Source organism: Vulpes vulpes, chromosome 6, assembly GCF_048418805.1.
Source record: "Vulpes vulpes isolate BD-2025 chromosome 6, VulVul3, whole genome shotgun sequence".
Taxonomy (NCBI): Eukaryota; Metazoa; Chordata; class Mammalia; order Carnivora; family Canidae; genus Vulpes; species Vulpes vulpes.
In genome coordinates this window covers 102,414,492-102,431,356 of record NC_132785.1, presented here as the reverse complement: position 1 = coordinate 102,431,356, position 16,865 = coordinate 102,414,492, and the positions used below count along the sequence as shown (strand labels likewise).

At 35.0% G+C, this 16,865-nt stretch overlaps 1 protein-coding gene across 5 annotated transcripts in view; it reads right to left on the bottom strand.

Moving 5' to 3' along the window:
- Positions 1-16,865, bottom strand: part of RAD51B (RAD51 paralog B) — a 717,101-nt gene that overhangs the window by 561,092 nt on the left and 139,144 nt on the right. The window lies entirely within an intron of this gene.

Below are 16,865 nucleotides of genomic sequence, written 5' to 3'. Positions count from 1 at the left end.
CATTATCTTTGCTGGCAGTTATTTATACCTACTGTATCTATATAGTGAGATTACTACCATATATAATGCTGTCCCACTGTGCATCTCTTCCTACTGCCACAGTCAGTGATGGCATGCTGGTAGCATGAATTTGGCCATAGTGGGAGTACAGATGAGGGCCTTTTACTCCTCTAAAGAATCTAGCGAATTAACCTGATTATTCAGATGGTGAGTTATCAGTGTATCTTGTTTATTTCACCCTGAAACTGCCTATTTTTCTACCTATCTATGCCTTTAAAGAACCCTCAAAAAAGATGGAAGCAGACACTGACATCTGAGCATGTTAATGTTTTCCTACTTGAGCCATTCAGTAAATGTTTATAAAGTATTTCTGAAGAGTACTATGTTGAGTGGCTGTGATACAGGAATGTTTAAGTCTTCAAGTAAAGAAGATAAGATCTGCACAATAATGATTTAACAAGATAAAAAATGATAAATACTATAAAATAAAATGATACATGGATGCAAAGAAAGGAGAGATTATGTCCTCGCTGAAGAATTTTAAAAGGTCCACTAAAGATATAACATTTTCAGACAAATAAATAATGGCAGAGAAAAGTGAAATGGCTTTTTAAGGCTATCAAAACCTCCATCCTCTTCCTTTCATAGCACTTTTACATACCTGCTTTATAACATATTACTCCCCCATCCTATATTGCAATGACTATTATTGTTTATACCTCTGGCCCACTACACTATTCATACCTTCCAGAGCAGAGCTTTACTTTTATATCCTCATCATATCAAATGTTCAATAAATTTGTCTTTTGTGAATGAGGACCTTGCCACTCTCCATCAAAAATTGGGGGTCTATTTTTCTCCTCCTAAACTTGGATGGACTTGCGACTGTTCTGACCAACAGAGCAGGAGAGAAATGTTGTTCTGTGATTTTCAAGGCTATCTCATAGAAAGGATACAGCTTCTGCCTCACTCTCTCTTTTCGGAATGCATGCTCTGGGGAACCCAAACAGCCCACTTAAAGAAGCCAAAACTTCCATTTGGAGAGATCACAAAGGAGAGATACATGTGGAGAGGAACTAGAGTCTTCCTAGCCAACAGTAGGCAACAACTGCCAGACATATGAATGAATGAGCCTTCGGGTGATTCCAGTTCCCAGCCTCTGGGTTTTCCAGCTTCAGACATTGTGGAACAAAGAGAAGCCATCCCTGCTGTGTCCTGGTCCAGATTCCTGATACATGGAATCTGTGAGCATAATAATGGATTGTTCTATGTCACTAAATTTGGAGTAATTTGTTACACAACATTGGGAACAGGAACAATACAACTGCCACACTTACAATTTGCATTTAAACTAAAACCAAAAAGATTTTAAAGTGGCTTACAAAATTAAATATAATGCAAATAGGGCACAGATAAAACAGACATAGAAAATCATAAAACAAAGTAGAAACAAATGTCAGGCAAACAACATATTATTATAACAACAACAATAGCTAATAGCTAATGCCTCCATGCATAAGGCACTGCAAAAAGCATTGATTTAACCCTCATAAAGGACTACTGGGATAGTGGTGTTACCTCTATTTTATATATCACACACACAAATCAGAAATAAAATACCTTAAGACTAAAACTATGAAAAACTTTTTTTTTTTTTATCTTGCTTTGTTGATTCAGATGGCACTTTTAGGATTCTTGTAATGGGTGATCATCATAACGATTGCTAATATAGACCAGGGGTTGGCCAACATTTTCTTAAAGAGCCAGACAGCAAACATTTTAATCTTTGAAGGCTATATATAGTCTTTGTTGCATATTCTTCTCTGTTTTCTATTTGTTTGTTTGCTTGCTTGTTACAACCCTTAAAAAATGTAAAACTGTTCTTAGTGGTAGGCAGTACAAAAACATGTTGTGGGAGGGACCATGGGTCATAATCTGCCCAAGAGACCACTATAGGGAAATGCTGAATACTACAAGTCTAATAAGCCTACTTTTATTATAATAGTATAATAGCATCTATAGTTATACTAAATTAAGAAAGCATCATTTCTGGCTTAGCCTTTTATTACCCACTAAAACCACAAGCCTCCCTGAACTGTTGGTAAGTGAAAATGTAGACCCAAACATCCATAATTTCCATTACAATAAATATCTATTCATAATTGACATTCACCTACTTTGTAAAGGTCTGGAAGACTGTCTGAAAGAAATTATCTCTCCAGGGTCTAACTACTTCTCTAGGCATATACATAGATATCTCTATGTTTGTTTATTGAGATTAATGACATCGCAATGTGACTGATAAAACACTGAACACTTCTAACCTTTAGTGTTGCTCCTTTGCAAGAAAATATTTATTATTCTTGGCAGGAAATTATGGAAACTGGTAAGAAATAGCCAGACTACCTTCATATGTAAGTGAACTGGAATTTTTAGGGAACAGTTCTGCCTAGTAAATTTGTCTACACACTGCTTAATCAACTAAATTTACAGCTGTTAACAGGTTGTGCCTCTGTATTCCTGAACATATAAATAAACTTCTTAATCAGAACAAAAACAAGTTTGGAGTCCAGTTGTTTAAACTGGAATTGGTACAGCCAGTACCCATCTGTGGTTAAAGTGACTCTCAAAGAGAATCACAATCTTCATAGACAGCTTATTTTTCAGTTTCCTCAAACTACAAAGATGCTATTTGGCAAACACTTCCGTGATCATCTAAAACTGAAATGACATGATCTCATTTAAAACATGATACCCATTCTAATGCCAAATCAAACACACAAGTTTTCAAATTGAAGTTCCAAATTAGGAAGAAGCTAATTACTTATATTCAATTGGAAGAGGAAAGATTTTTGAAGTCTATAAATCAGAAGGCCCTTAGATATTGGAATTTTGAAATGCAAGTACTAGAGTAAGGAAATGAACTCAAGTATAAAAAATTTACTCATTTTGCTTAGAAATGCAAAAGCAAATAAAGTTTAAGTAAGTAAAAAATAATAAGAATGTTTATGAACAGTCCTCTTTAGAGACTAAGAATAGATATGAATTGATTACTAGTAGCTAATGTGTTGGCCATGTCATGATAATAGAAATGAGTTGCCTTGCTGAATTAATTCGTTAAAATAGTCATCAAGAAAAGTAACCAGTCCAATCACTAAAAAGGCATAGCTGGCCAATTTACTTCCTCCATTTTTTAAAATCTCTGAAAAATCAGAAGTATTATTGCAAGGCATCTGAAATTTTTATTACTGTGTATGATTCTCCACATTTCTTTCCTCCAAAAGATTATCCAAAAGACAAAGAAATAAAAATATTTCTGATAAGTACAGAATAGAGCAGCTAGACTTACAGAAAAATCTATCACTGTAAAAACAGCACTTTTCAACCTATATTACTATATAATTGACAAACTCTATTTATTATAAGCTGAACTTAAACAATACCATACTCCATATGAAATCTAAATTTTATGATACTCTAATGCCATATAATACCTGCCAAATTCTCCTTTCCTCAAATTATTCCAGCATGTCTTCAGCCTAAGTGTCCTAAGTGTCCACAGTAAAAGCTGATCAGAAGAAATAGCTCACATATATATATTTTCTAAATACTGGGAAGGGATCTAATAACACTTAAAATAATGACATTTAAGCAAGAGTATCTATTTATAAACATCTGAATTGTTCTGACACGGGAAAGATTTTCATACTGGCAAAACAGAGCCTATTACTCTAAAATTTAAAAATCTGTAGTAGAAAGACAGGAAAAGATTTGGGCTGAAAAAATAAAATGAATAAATGATACAGGACACCAAACAATCAGCTTCTCCAATGAGCTATATGTCTAATGACCCAAGGTTTCAATGATTTTTTTCTTTTCTGAACTTCTATAGCATCTATGGACTAATCAATCACATGGTCAAGCAGCTGATTATATATTTCTATTGTTTTCAAGTGATTTCTTATATTGCTGTAATGTCTTTAATTTTTTTTTTTACTCTTGTAGCCTGCTAAATACATCAATAAGCAATTCTTACAAAACCACTCGCTTCCTTGAAACTCTCCTGAGTGTTGTGGAAAGGTATGCTTCAGTTTAGATATAAAAAGCTTTGAGGGCAGCCCTGGTGGCGCAGCGGTTTAGCACCACCTGCAGCCCGGGGTGTGATCCTGGAGACCCAGGATTGAGTCCCACATCAGGCTTCCTGCATGGAGCCTGCTTCTCCCTCTGCCTGTGTCTCTGCCTCTCTCTTCGCTCTCTCTGAATGAATAAACAAATAAATCTTTAAAAAAATAAAAAGCTTTGAAAACAATTTAATTTAAAGGATTTGTGCTTAATTCAGTAGATGATGGCAAGCCACTGAAAAAGAGTGAAATGGTAATAGGAGTATTTGAAGAGAGTTATCAGATATCTTATGTAGGTTGGATTAGAGGACTGAAAGAAAAACAAAACAAAATTTAAAAACTATTCAATTGTCCACAAATAGATGGGCACTGCCTGAACTAGAGTGGTAGGAGGGGAAGTAGAATATGCATAAAAATAAATCAATATATTGAGGCAGCCTGAAAAATAGTCACAAAGTGGTAATTTATTAAGTATAAGAATTAGACTGAGGGGCATCTAGGTGGCTCAGTAGTTGAATGTCTGCCTTTGGCTCAGGTCATGATCCCAAGGTTCTGGGATTGAGTTCCACATCAGGTTCCCCACAGGGAGCCTGCTTCTCCCTCTGCCTATGTCTCTGCCTCTCTCTATCATTAATAAATAAATAAAATCTTAAAAAAAAAATTAGACTGAATGGTCAAAGATGGTTAGTTTCAGTTCAGCAAACATTTGTGGAAATCCTACTTTGTGTGAGGCACTCAAAAATATGAAAATAAATCAGCTCTCAACATACTTAAAATGCACTAAGGCAGATAGACAATATCCTAAAAAATAATGAGGTTTGACCATAATGCATATTATAACATAGGTGGAAACAACATATTACCATAGTCCAGGAGGTGACACAATCAATCCTGAGTAGAATTGAGAAGACTAAAGTTTTAAGTTTGAGAGACTTTTAGAATAATGGTATTCTTGTCAAATAATGTATATTCTTTCTTCAAAATGTACCTTAATTCACCTCCCTTAAATCTCTTTCTACTAACAAAATCCAAGCACAGGTCATAAGTAGAGCAAATCAAGTTAATTAACAAAGTGTTAGCCAACTGTTTTTATCATGCTACTACTCTCTTACTACTTTAAGGGAGAGGAAAGGGCTTTGGTGACTTCCAGTGAATTTGAGGATCAACCTATTGCTCCCAAAAAGGTCACTTCTCTAATCCTCTCATCCTACTTTTCATCTGAGCTCTTCTCATTTTAGTCAGAAGACTTTTACATTTCTTTTTATCTTGGTTAAAGAGACATAACCTTATTGTAAAGGTAATGTGAAGGGCCTGTGACTTACGAGTCAGAAAATATGAGACTAGGGACACCTGGGTGGCTCAGCAGTTGAGCGTCTACCTTCAGCTCAGGGCATGATCCTGGAGTCCTGGGATCGAGTCCCACATCGGGCTCCCGGCATGGAGCCTGCTTCTCCCTCTGCCTATGTCTCTGCCTCTCTCTCTGTGTCTCTCATGAATAAATAAATAAAATCATTAAAAAAAAATATGAGACTGCACACGGGCTCTGCCACCTCCTGGTTGTACGATATTGGGCAAATCAGTCTGTGCTCTTATTTCTGTATCTGAGGAAATAAAGCCAACCTTGTGGAGATATTTTGAGGATATATGTGAAACTTTTATAAAGCGAGAAGTCAGGATACAAACTATAAATATGAAGATGACTACAGATGCATATCAGCTAAAGTCAATTCTTTACCTAATGAGTGACCGTCTACATAGTTCAGGGCCTAGATCAAGGATTGGCCATCCCAAGTTTCTGAGTCCATTTGTTTTGGCATGCCAGACTAATTGGAGTGGTTTTTAATCTATATCTTTGGTATGATTTCCCAAGACTCCTGAAGCCTTTGGCTTTGTATCCCTATCCAAGCCAAATAAACTGAAGTTTTCATCTATAAAGAAAAAGAAAAGCCTAACTGGCCTTTTTAAAAACACAATTAGATTAGAATTTCCAATAACTGTTCCCACTCTGTTTTTTAAAGCATTTGTAGTTTGGGAAACATTAAACTCTTTTATTCACTATTCTCCTCTTCTATAGAAATGTTTTGCTAGAGTTCTCTAGCTAGTCATGTGTTAACTGTCTACAATAATGTTGTCCTACAGCATTTTCTGCAAGGCTGCTTATGTTCCATATCAGTGCTGTCCAGTATGGTAGCCATTGACCACTTCTGGCTCTTGAGCACCTATAATGCAGCTAGTGCATCTGAAAAACTAATTTTTTACTGTAATCTTAATTTAAATGGTCACAGGTGTCTACTAGCTACTGCTTTGAATGGCTCAGGTCTATTCCATGTGTACCAGAGACCAACTCATTAAGACTTATAAAATCTACTGACAAGATTTTATGTCAGCTAGAGTATCCATACCACCTCCATTACAAAAATGTTGCTGATGCTCTCTAGAGTTGGGAACTAGCTCCCACAAGTGCACCTGTACAACTATGATTCACTTATTGGTCATAGTGTTCCCTCTGCTTCAAATGCCCTTCCCCTGACTGTGTGCCAAGCAAACTCCTATTTATTTTTCAAGGTCAATTCAAATATCACCCTGCCCATCGGCCAGCTTTGATTTTTTTTTTTTTAAAGCAACATAGTAGAGTGAAAAGAGCTATAGTTAAGAAACAAGGCAGATTAAAGTCTGAGTCCTGGAGATAGTCCTAACTAGCCAGAATTTACTAAATCTTGAACAAATCTTGAGCCTCAATGTTCTCATTTACAAAATAATAATTAAAAATATCAATTTTGTAAATTTGTTGTAAGATTAAAAATTCTAAGCAACATCATATTATGTCTAAAATTTATTGTGTCTACTTGTATCAGTCATTGTGGAAGCACAACACCACTAAAATTTGTTCATCTCATTTTCACGGCAACCTAAAAAGTAATATTCCTTTATCTACTCATCCATATATTCATCAGTTTCATTCAATTTTTCATTCAACAAACAGTTGAGAGCCTAATGTGCCTCGTGATAAACTAAGGATAAGGCACCTGGGTGGCTCAGCAGTTGATCGTCTGCCTTCCACTCAGGGCATGATCCTGGGATCTGGGATTCAGTCCGGCATTGGGCTCCCTGTGGGGAGCCTGCTTCTCCCTCTGCCTGTGTCTTTGTCTCTGTCTGTCTGTCTCTCTCTGTGTCTCTCATGAATAAGTAAATAAATCTTTTTTTTTTAAGAAACTTAAAGATACAAGAGTGAACGAACCCTGACAGATTTTAGAATCTAGTGAAAAAACGTAGTAAGCAAGACAACAGATGTAGAATATAGTATCAGTACTGTTAAGTGTTAGAAAAATAAAGCAGGATAAAATAGAGAAAAATGAAGGATGCTATTTTGTAGAAGAGGTTGTCCAGCAAGGCATCTCTATTGAGATGAAAATTGAACAGTGAACTAAGTGATGCATGAGGATGAGTTATATACAGATATATGGAAGAATTCTCCCAGGAAAAGGAATACATTGGGAATGACTATGTAACAGACCCTATGCTAGATGTTAGATGTATATGAGTAAACCAGACAAAGTGATTGTCCTCCAGGATTTTGCATTACTGTGAATAAATGAACAAAACCATGAAGTCTCAAGAGTAAAAAGTTTAATGAAGAAAAGGAGAAAATATAAGGAAATTATTATTATTATTATTTAAAGATTTTATTTATTTATTCATGAGAGACACACAGAGAGAGAGGCAGAGACACAGGCAGAGGGAGAAGCAGGCTCCACACAGGGAGCCCGATGCGGGACTCGATCCCCGGACTCCAGGATTGCCCTGGGCTGAAGGCAGTGGTAAACCGCTGAGACCCCCGGGCTGCCCGGAAGAAAGTATTATTTCTATTTCACAGATGAGAATACTGAGAGGTTAAAAAAATAATAATAAATTAGAGAGTAGGTCATTCTTTTAATTATTATGCCATTTTCTCCAACCCCCCCCCCACTATAAAATAAAATCTCTACTGGGAATCAGAGAATGGCAAGGATTACAATCTACTCTTTGTTATATCCTTACTATTAGTGCAACTGCACATAGCAGATGCAAAATGAGGTTGAATTAACTCAGATTTCCACTCTAGATATAACATAAGAACTCCATTATAATTAAAGATACCATGATCCTAAGAACAGGAAGATGGTTCTGTTTATTACAGAAATCCCATTTAAAAATTCAAAACAAGAAACAATATATAATATTTAAAGAAAAAAGTGATAGGTTTTGGAAGAGAGTTGGAGTGAGACAGAGCTACATAAATGGCCCTAATGCTTATTACTGCAATACTGAACTACTTATATAAGTTTGGTCAAGGGTAGAATGGAAGACTAATAAAACGGGGAGGAATAATAAAGTTATCATTACAGAGATGTTAACCCAACTGGTGACAAGTTAGCAATACATTTTAGGACATATTGACATTAGTTGCCAAAGTATTTTATTCATTGTAAATCCTTAGGATTTAAAATATTTCAAGTTTCAAAGCTGCTTCCTAACACTTAGCAAACTAGTTCACAACTATCAACTCTCATAAACTAAAGAAAATCCTAGGGCCATATGGAAAAAATTCTCAACAAGCCATAATAATCTATTTAATCTGTGTGAAAACATCTTTTTTTGTAAATACTGTACTTTTTTCTAATTAAAAAGCAACACATATTTATTTGTGAAAATCTAGAAAATTCAGAACTTTACAAAGGAGAATATATCAACTTTAATTCATCACCCAAAGATAGTCAGTCAGTATGAGGTATTTTTTTCTATATCCATATCTGTGCATGTTTGATGGTTGTTGTGTGAATGATGGTTGTTTTTTATACAGCTGTTACCATACTTTTTATATAGCTTTGTATCTTGCAATTTTTCACTTAACATTAACATTATATGAAGAACTTGTCCATATTTTAAAATATGAATTTTAATAATTTTAATAATGGTAAAATATTCTACTGTATGCAATTAACCATCTCTGTACTGTTGATTCCAAATTTATGCCACTAAACATGCTGAGATGAATATAATCATACTTAATCCATATTAAAAGCAACAATTATTTTCTCAAGATGAATTCCAAGAAGTAAAACTAGTGGTTTAAATTATATAAATATACCAAATTTTATAAGTGCTATCAAATGTAATACCAGTTTACATATCCACTATTGAGTTATCTGAGAGTTTCACTCCATACTCACCCATAAAAAGCATCACATTTTACTAAAATATGCAAGGCAAAAAAACCCTGACATGTCAGTATTTTAATTTGTGTTATTTCATTAATGAAGCTAAATGAAGCTAAATAGTTTTCTTTTCTCTATTAGCCACTTGTACCTCTGTGTATTTTTTTTTTACCTCTGTGAATTTTTATTTGAATATGTCATGTGGCCATTTTTCTATTACATGTTACCATTTTTCCCTTCTCACTGATTTAAAAGAATATTTCATAGAAAGATATTTGCCCTTTACCAACATATATTTAGGAATACTTCTACCTCTTTACTTCTGGCAAATATAGAGACAGAAAGTAGATTCATGGTTGCCAAGGGCCAAGGGAAGGCAAGAGACTGCTAATAGGTACTGTGTTTTGTTTAGAGATGATGAAAATGTTCTGGAATTAGATAGTGTTAATGGTTGCACAACTCTAAATGTACTGAAAAAACACTGAATTGAACCCCTTATAATGGTGAATTTTATTATATATAAATTATATCTCATTTGTAAAAAGATTTTAAAAATTAAAAACAGAAAAAACATAAAAGTTAATACTGTACCAGCCCTGGGGTTTATGAGACCAGAAATTCCACTTTATGAATTTATCATCATTGTAGCCATGCTTGCTACAGCAAAAGACTGAAAATGATTTAAATCCCCATTAATTGGGGACTGGGTAAATAAACTATCATACAACATTATTAGATACTATTAAGTTAATTTTTTAAATTAGAAGCTCTCTCTATATGTTAAAAAGCAAGGATTTCCTAGAAATATTGTTAAGTGAGGAAAATAAGTTTCTTAAAAAAAAAAAGTGGTGGGGAGAGTGAAAGGGAGAAACAGACTCCCTGGTAGCAGAGCAGAGAGCCCAGGTCGGGTGCTGGATCCCAGGACCCTGAGATCATGACCTGAGTCAAAGACAGATACTTAACCAACTGAGCCACCCAGTCACTCCAAGAACACAGTTCAAAATAGTATATAAAGCATGCTACCAGTTATGTTAAAAATACACATATTCATATATGCTTGCATATACAATATTTAAAGAGAAAGTGACTAATAATTTTCTAAAATTGAAACAACTTTATATCAACAGATTTATTTTTTTTTAAGATTTTACTTATTTATTCATGAGAGACACAGAGAGAGAGAGGCAGAGGGAGAAGCAGGCTCCATGCAGGGAGCCCGATGGGAGACTCGACCCTGGGTCTCCAGGATCATGCCCTGGACCGAAGGCAGGCACTCAACCGCTGAGCCACCCAGGTGTCCCTATATCAACAGATTTAAAAACAGATAAATCAACAACCTTCCAGGAAAGATTTTTATAAGTACCGCGTGCTAATTGATTGTGCCACTGGAGCTCCAAGGAAATGTTTTTAAAATGATCTCAAAAGGAAACAGAAAACTTGAATTATTAGAAAACTTTAATTTTAAAACTACCCATAGGGACTCCCGGGTAGCTCAGTGGTTGAGCGTCTCAGGGCATGACCCCGAGGTCCAGGATCAAGTCTTGCATCAGGCTTCCCCGGGGAGCCTGCTTCTCCGTAACCTGTGTCTCTGCCTCTCTCTCTTTGTCTCTCATGAATAAATAAATAAAATATTTAAAAAATTAAAAAATTAAAATAAATAAAACTACCCATAAAAGAAACTATTTGCAGTACATTTATCCAATAAAGGATGCATATCTGTAATATATAAAGAACTTCTATTAGTCAAAAAGGAAAAAAGAAAAAAAAGACAGTCCAAATGGACAATAGGCACTTTACCAAAAAGACTATACAAATGACCACTAAGCATATGAAGAAAGGTGCTTAATGTACTTAATCATCAAGGAAAGGCAAATTAACAGCATACTGTGATAGTCAATATACCAACCAGAATGGCTAAAATAAAATAAATACCAAGCCCCAATAAGAATGTGTAAAAATCAGAACTCAAAACACTGCTGATAAAAATGTAAATTAGTTAAACAACTTAATTGGAACCACTAAACCACTAAAGCTGAACAAAAGCAAATTCAACTCATAGGTTAAAGGGGCATGTAAATACATTTACCAAAATACATATATAAAAATGTTCAGGGCAGCCCGGGTGGCTCAGTGGTTTAGTGCCGCATTCAGCCCAGTGGATCCTGGAGTCCCAGGATCAAGTCCCACATCGGGCTCCCTGCATGGAGCCTGCTTCTTCCTCCTCTGTGTCTCTGCCTCTCTCTCTCTCTCTCTCTCTTTGTGTGTCTCTCATGAATAAATAAATAAAATCTTTTTAAATAAATTTAAAAAAAAGAATGTTCATAACAGCCCTATTCATATTAGCCAGAAATTGGAAATACCCCAAATCCATTAATAGTATAACAGGTAAATAAATGTAGTATATCCTATTATATGACTATTCATTCAGGTAATAGAATACTAGACAGCAAATAAAATGAATGCTATAAAATGATGAATAAAAAGATGAATCTCACAAATATACTGTGGAGTAAAAGAAGCCATATGCAAAAGATTTCATCTCGTATGATTCCACTTACATATAATTCAAAATCAACCAAACAACAAAAAAATCCCCAATCTCCAGTTTAGAAATTGGGGTAGTGGTAACTCCTGGGGAGGGGCAGTGTTTGCCGAAAGTATATGCAATTAATAATTCTGGGGTGCTAGTAAGATTTAGTTTCTTGATCTGGATTGTGGTTACATGGATTTGTTTAGTTCGTGAAAATTCATTGAACTGTACACCCATATGTATGTTATACTTAAATTTTTTTAACCTATAAAAACAAACAGGGGCACGTGGGTGGCTCAATCAGTTAAGCATCTGCCTTCAGCTCAGGTCCTGATCCCAGGGCCTGGGATGGGCCTGTGTTGGGCTCCCTATTCTGTGGGGAGTCTGCTTCTCCCTCTGCTTGCTCTTCCCTCACTGCTTGTGCTCTCTCTCAGGCTCTCTCTCAAGTAAATAAATACAATCTTTAAAAAACAAACAAACAAAAATAACCTCTCTCCCACCTAAAAGCTTCACCAAGTACAGAGGGTATAAAATAAATTTTACCATATCTTCAGGGAATAAATCCTATATTACACATATTTTTCCAGCTATTAAAAAATTAGGAAAAGTCTCCAAGCTTATTCTATGATCAAAAATGTATTAACACTAGAAAGAAAAGTCACAGGGCATTCCTAAACAAAATATTAACAAAAGAAATCTAGCAATATATTATTTTCAAGTAACTAAAAAGAGCTTGACTGGGAATACAAGAATTGTTTAACACTAGAAAATCCATTAACATTTTATTACATTAACAGGATAAAAGAGAAAATTCACATGATTTATCTCAGTAGGTATAGAAAGAACATTTGAAATTCTATATTGATTCACTACTTTAAAAAACATTTCCACCAATCTAGCAACAAAGAGAAACTTTCTAACATGAAAAATGATGTTAGAAGGAGTCTCTTAAAGTCAGGAACAAAGCACAATCCCACCCTCACCACTTCTACTCAAGAATGAAGTAGTATGAGATTTGAAAAGGAAAAGAAAAATTGCCACTGCATATGATCTGATTCTTTCCCTGGAAACTCTAAGAAAATGCACAAATTATTTTAATAAACAAGTAAAGCAAATTTACTGGACTCAAAATCTGTATGTAAAAATCAATTTGGGGGGATCCCTGGGTGGCTCAGCAGTTTGGCGCCTGCCTTTGGCCCGGGGTGTGATCCTGGAGTCCTTGGGATCAAGTCTTGCGTTGGGCTCCCTGCGTGGAGCCTGCTTCTCCCTCCTGTGTCTCTGCCTCTCTCTCTCTCTCTCTCTCTCTCTCTCTCTCTCTATGTCTATCATAAATAAATAAGTAAATCTTAAAAAACAAAAAAACAGAAAAAAATCAATTTTCTGAGGCAACAACCAATTTGTATAACAAAAAAATAACTCATTTTTTAAAACTATTAAAATCTATTAATAAATCTAATAAATGACGTATAAGATATTTGAGGATAAAACTCTATGATTATTGAAGAGGGCTTAGGTAAATAGAGAAATAAACCACTTTCATTAATGAGAAGATTCAATATTGGAAATATGTAAATTTTCCTCAATTTAACTTATGAACTCAATGTAATTCTCATACAAACCTAAAAGGATTTTTTTATGAGAACATACTACAGAGAAAGAAAGGGACAGACTTACAAATGATTGTTATAAGAGAGAAGGGCAAAGGACTTTTTAAAACTTGAAATCCATATTTTAAGGGTGATATTTGAGTTTTATATTTGTCCACTTCTGGTCTTATCATTTCCTGGGGTAACAGCTCTCTCTATGAGCCTTATTTTTTTCCAAAATATTCCAGAGCTTCAGAAACCAAAGAAAACAATAATAGAATAAATACCTAAAGGCCAGATAAAAGTTGCCTACCCACTGGAGAAATGAAGCAAACTCAATTCAGGAAACCCTCTGATTCTTAATAATCATAGTAAAAAATAGTAATTTAAAACAAAAGCACAAACAAAATCTCATTATAACCAATCTTACCCTCAATGAAATAAAATGCTTAAGTTTAGAACCCTCCACCAGAAGAAATGTAGAATATATTATTTACATATTTTATTAAATCCGGGGATCCCTGGGTGGCGCAGCGGTTTAGCGCTTGCCTTTGGCCCAGGGCGCGATCCTGGAGACCCGGGATCGAATCCCACGTCGGGCTCCCGGTGCATGGAGCCTGCTTCTCTCCCTCTGCCTATGTCTCTGCCTCTCTCTCTCGCTCTTTGTGTGACTATCATAAATAAAAAATTTAAAAAAAAATTTTTTACTAAATCCTTGACAGTAATCCTACTACATGTGAACACAAAAAGACATACTATAGTTAAGAAATGTCTTTTCAGTATTTTCACATTATCAATCACTTAGAAATCTTAGGGAATCAAGCTTTACTGGACAAAAAAAGATAAAAATGGAAATAACCCAAGGAAAAAGATAACCAAGAAAAGCAATTCAGCAAACCCTTAGAAACTTGTGAACATGCTCTAGAGTTTAATATTAATGAAATGATCAGCTTAGAATATCAACTTAAAGTAGTTTTGAATAGTGGTTAGGAAAATATCAGCCCACAGGAATTTTCCACAGGCCTTCCCAGATTTATTAGTCACAGCAGTAAATAGGAATGGCCTAAGGAAGTATACTTTTACTATGGGTTACATTTTCTGCTTGTTCTTTTATTATTATTATTATTCTTACTTTCCTACTACTAGGGTTTTTTGGTTGTTCCCCCCCCCTCCCCAAGACCTACACTCCTTTTCTTAAGGATCTGGACTATGTTAACTTTCGTAAATATACTTGCAGACTTCCCCACCTTTTACACCTTTGAGACCTTGCTTCCTATTCAGGTCCTTTAAAGTACAACGTTCTTGGAACCCATCTAACATGCATCAAAACCCTATTTTGCCTTCAAGACACAATTTAAATGTCATTTCCTCCCAAAAGAATTCTGCAGTAATAATTAACTGTTCCTTTGTCCTACATTAATTCTAAGGAGAAACACTTAATAAGCCTCTACAATATGCCAAGTATTCTATAAAAGAATTTCATTTCCATCTTCTCAACAATCCTGAAAGTATTTTCTCCATTCTGCAGAATAAGAAACTAAAGCAATGAGAGGTTACACAGCACAATAATAAGTCATGGAGTTGAGATTCAAATGAAGCCTATCTGATTTCATAGTCTATGATCTTCATATAATTTCATGTTGTTCTATTATAGCTTTTATCAGGAGCTGACATAATGAGTTATTTATATGTTAGCCTACCCTCTCACAGGTTATAGATCCTGAAGGCAAAGATCCTATCCTATTTAGGTTTGAATCCTCCCATCCTAGCACAGTGTCTAATATGTAGAACATGATGTCCTCTAGCAGTACCAGAAATATGTGAAGAAATTAATACAATGTTCACTTTCCTCATAGAATTAGCTCTCATGTGATCTCATGACCATAAAAAATAAGTACCTGGCTTCCAGCCATAACAAAGTAACCAGGATCAGAGCTGTCCTCCTGCTATAAACAGTGAGCAAAGTAACCAAAATACATAAAAGAATTACTGTCACACATTGGACAAAAGTCAGTGAGGACTATGATCCATAAGTGCAGGAAAATGAACAAGATAAATCCCCAAAATGTCCCAAAAATGTCTGCCTGGAAGTACTTTCTGGAATGCAACACAGGGAGCACTAACCTAAGCAGAGTATAGATGTCTTGTTAAATTGGGGTGATAGAGTTCAGGATTAAAGAAGAGGAAAGGGATATAATCTGTAGAACAAACTACTAAAAAGAAGGGAGCTAGGCAGACAAGAGCTCAAGAAGTCACAGTGGTTCTCTTGAGACTATGGGTGAAAATTAAGCTGCACAAGTCCAGAGCAAAAGCCACAAAACCAAGCGAAGTATCATGAATGGTAATCTGAATAATATTCAGAACTCATACAATGCTACATGATATTTTGACCAGCTAAAGTAGAGACCTGGATAAATATCTGGAGCACTGCATAGAGACTCCAGAAGGGTGCCACACACTAGCAGCAAACCTAAATTAGCTCTAGAGTAATGATTCTTAAAAATTAAGAGTGTATCAGAATAACCTGGAGGGTTTGTTAAAACACATACTGCTAAGCATCACCCCACAGTCTGTGATTCACTGATCTGGAGCAAAGCTCTAGAATTTACATTTGTAAAAAGTTCCCAAGTAATAATGATGCTGTTGGTCCAGGTACCATACTTTGAGGACTACTGCCCTAGAGGAAAGACAACTCTAGGCACACTAAAAGAAACTTCAAAAGAATTGAACTAATCCACAATTAACTCACTACTTGTTATAACTAAGCCTGTCTTTACAAAAGACAATAAAATTCTGCATTCAGCAACAGAACATTCACAATATATAGTATCCAATCTCAAATTATCATATGTGCAAATTATCAAGAAAATGAGACCCACAGACATTAGAAAATAAAACATACATGTAAATGACAAAGATATAGAAATAGCAGATAAAGACTGTAAAAGAACTAAATTTATAATCATGGATATAAAAGAAAACACAAAAATAAGGAGAGAAATGAAAGATTACCAAAACAAACAAGCAAAACAAAACAAAGCCCAGAGCTTTTAGAAATGAAAACCAAATATATGAAGTGAAAAATGCATTCATGGAATTCATCACAGATTAGACACAAGAAAAGATCGTTGAACTTGCACAACAATAGAAATTATCTAAACTGAGACACAGAGAAAAAAGACAAAAATAGGCTCCCTATCTGTGGAATAATATCAATTGAGTTTAAAGTGTTAAAAAACAAAACACATTGTCAACCTAGAATTCTATATCTAGCAAAAATATCCTTTAAAAATAAAGATAAAATTTTTGAAAATTTGCAGGAAAACAAGACTCCAAGAACTTATCGTAGTATATCCATAGTGTAAGAAATACAAAGAACATTCTTTGGGATGAAGTTAATAAACATTGCCAGAGGAAAACCTAGATCTATGAA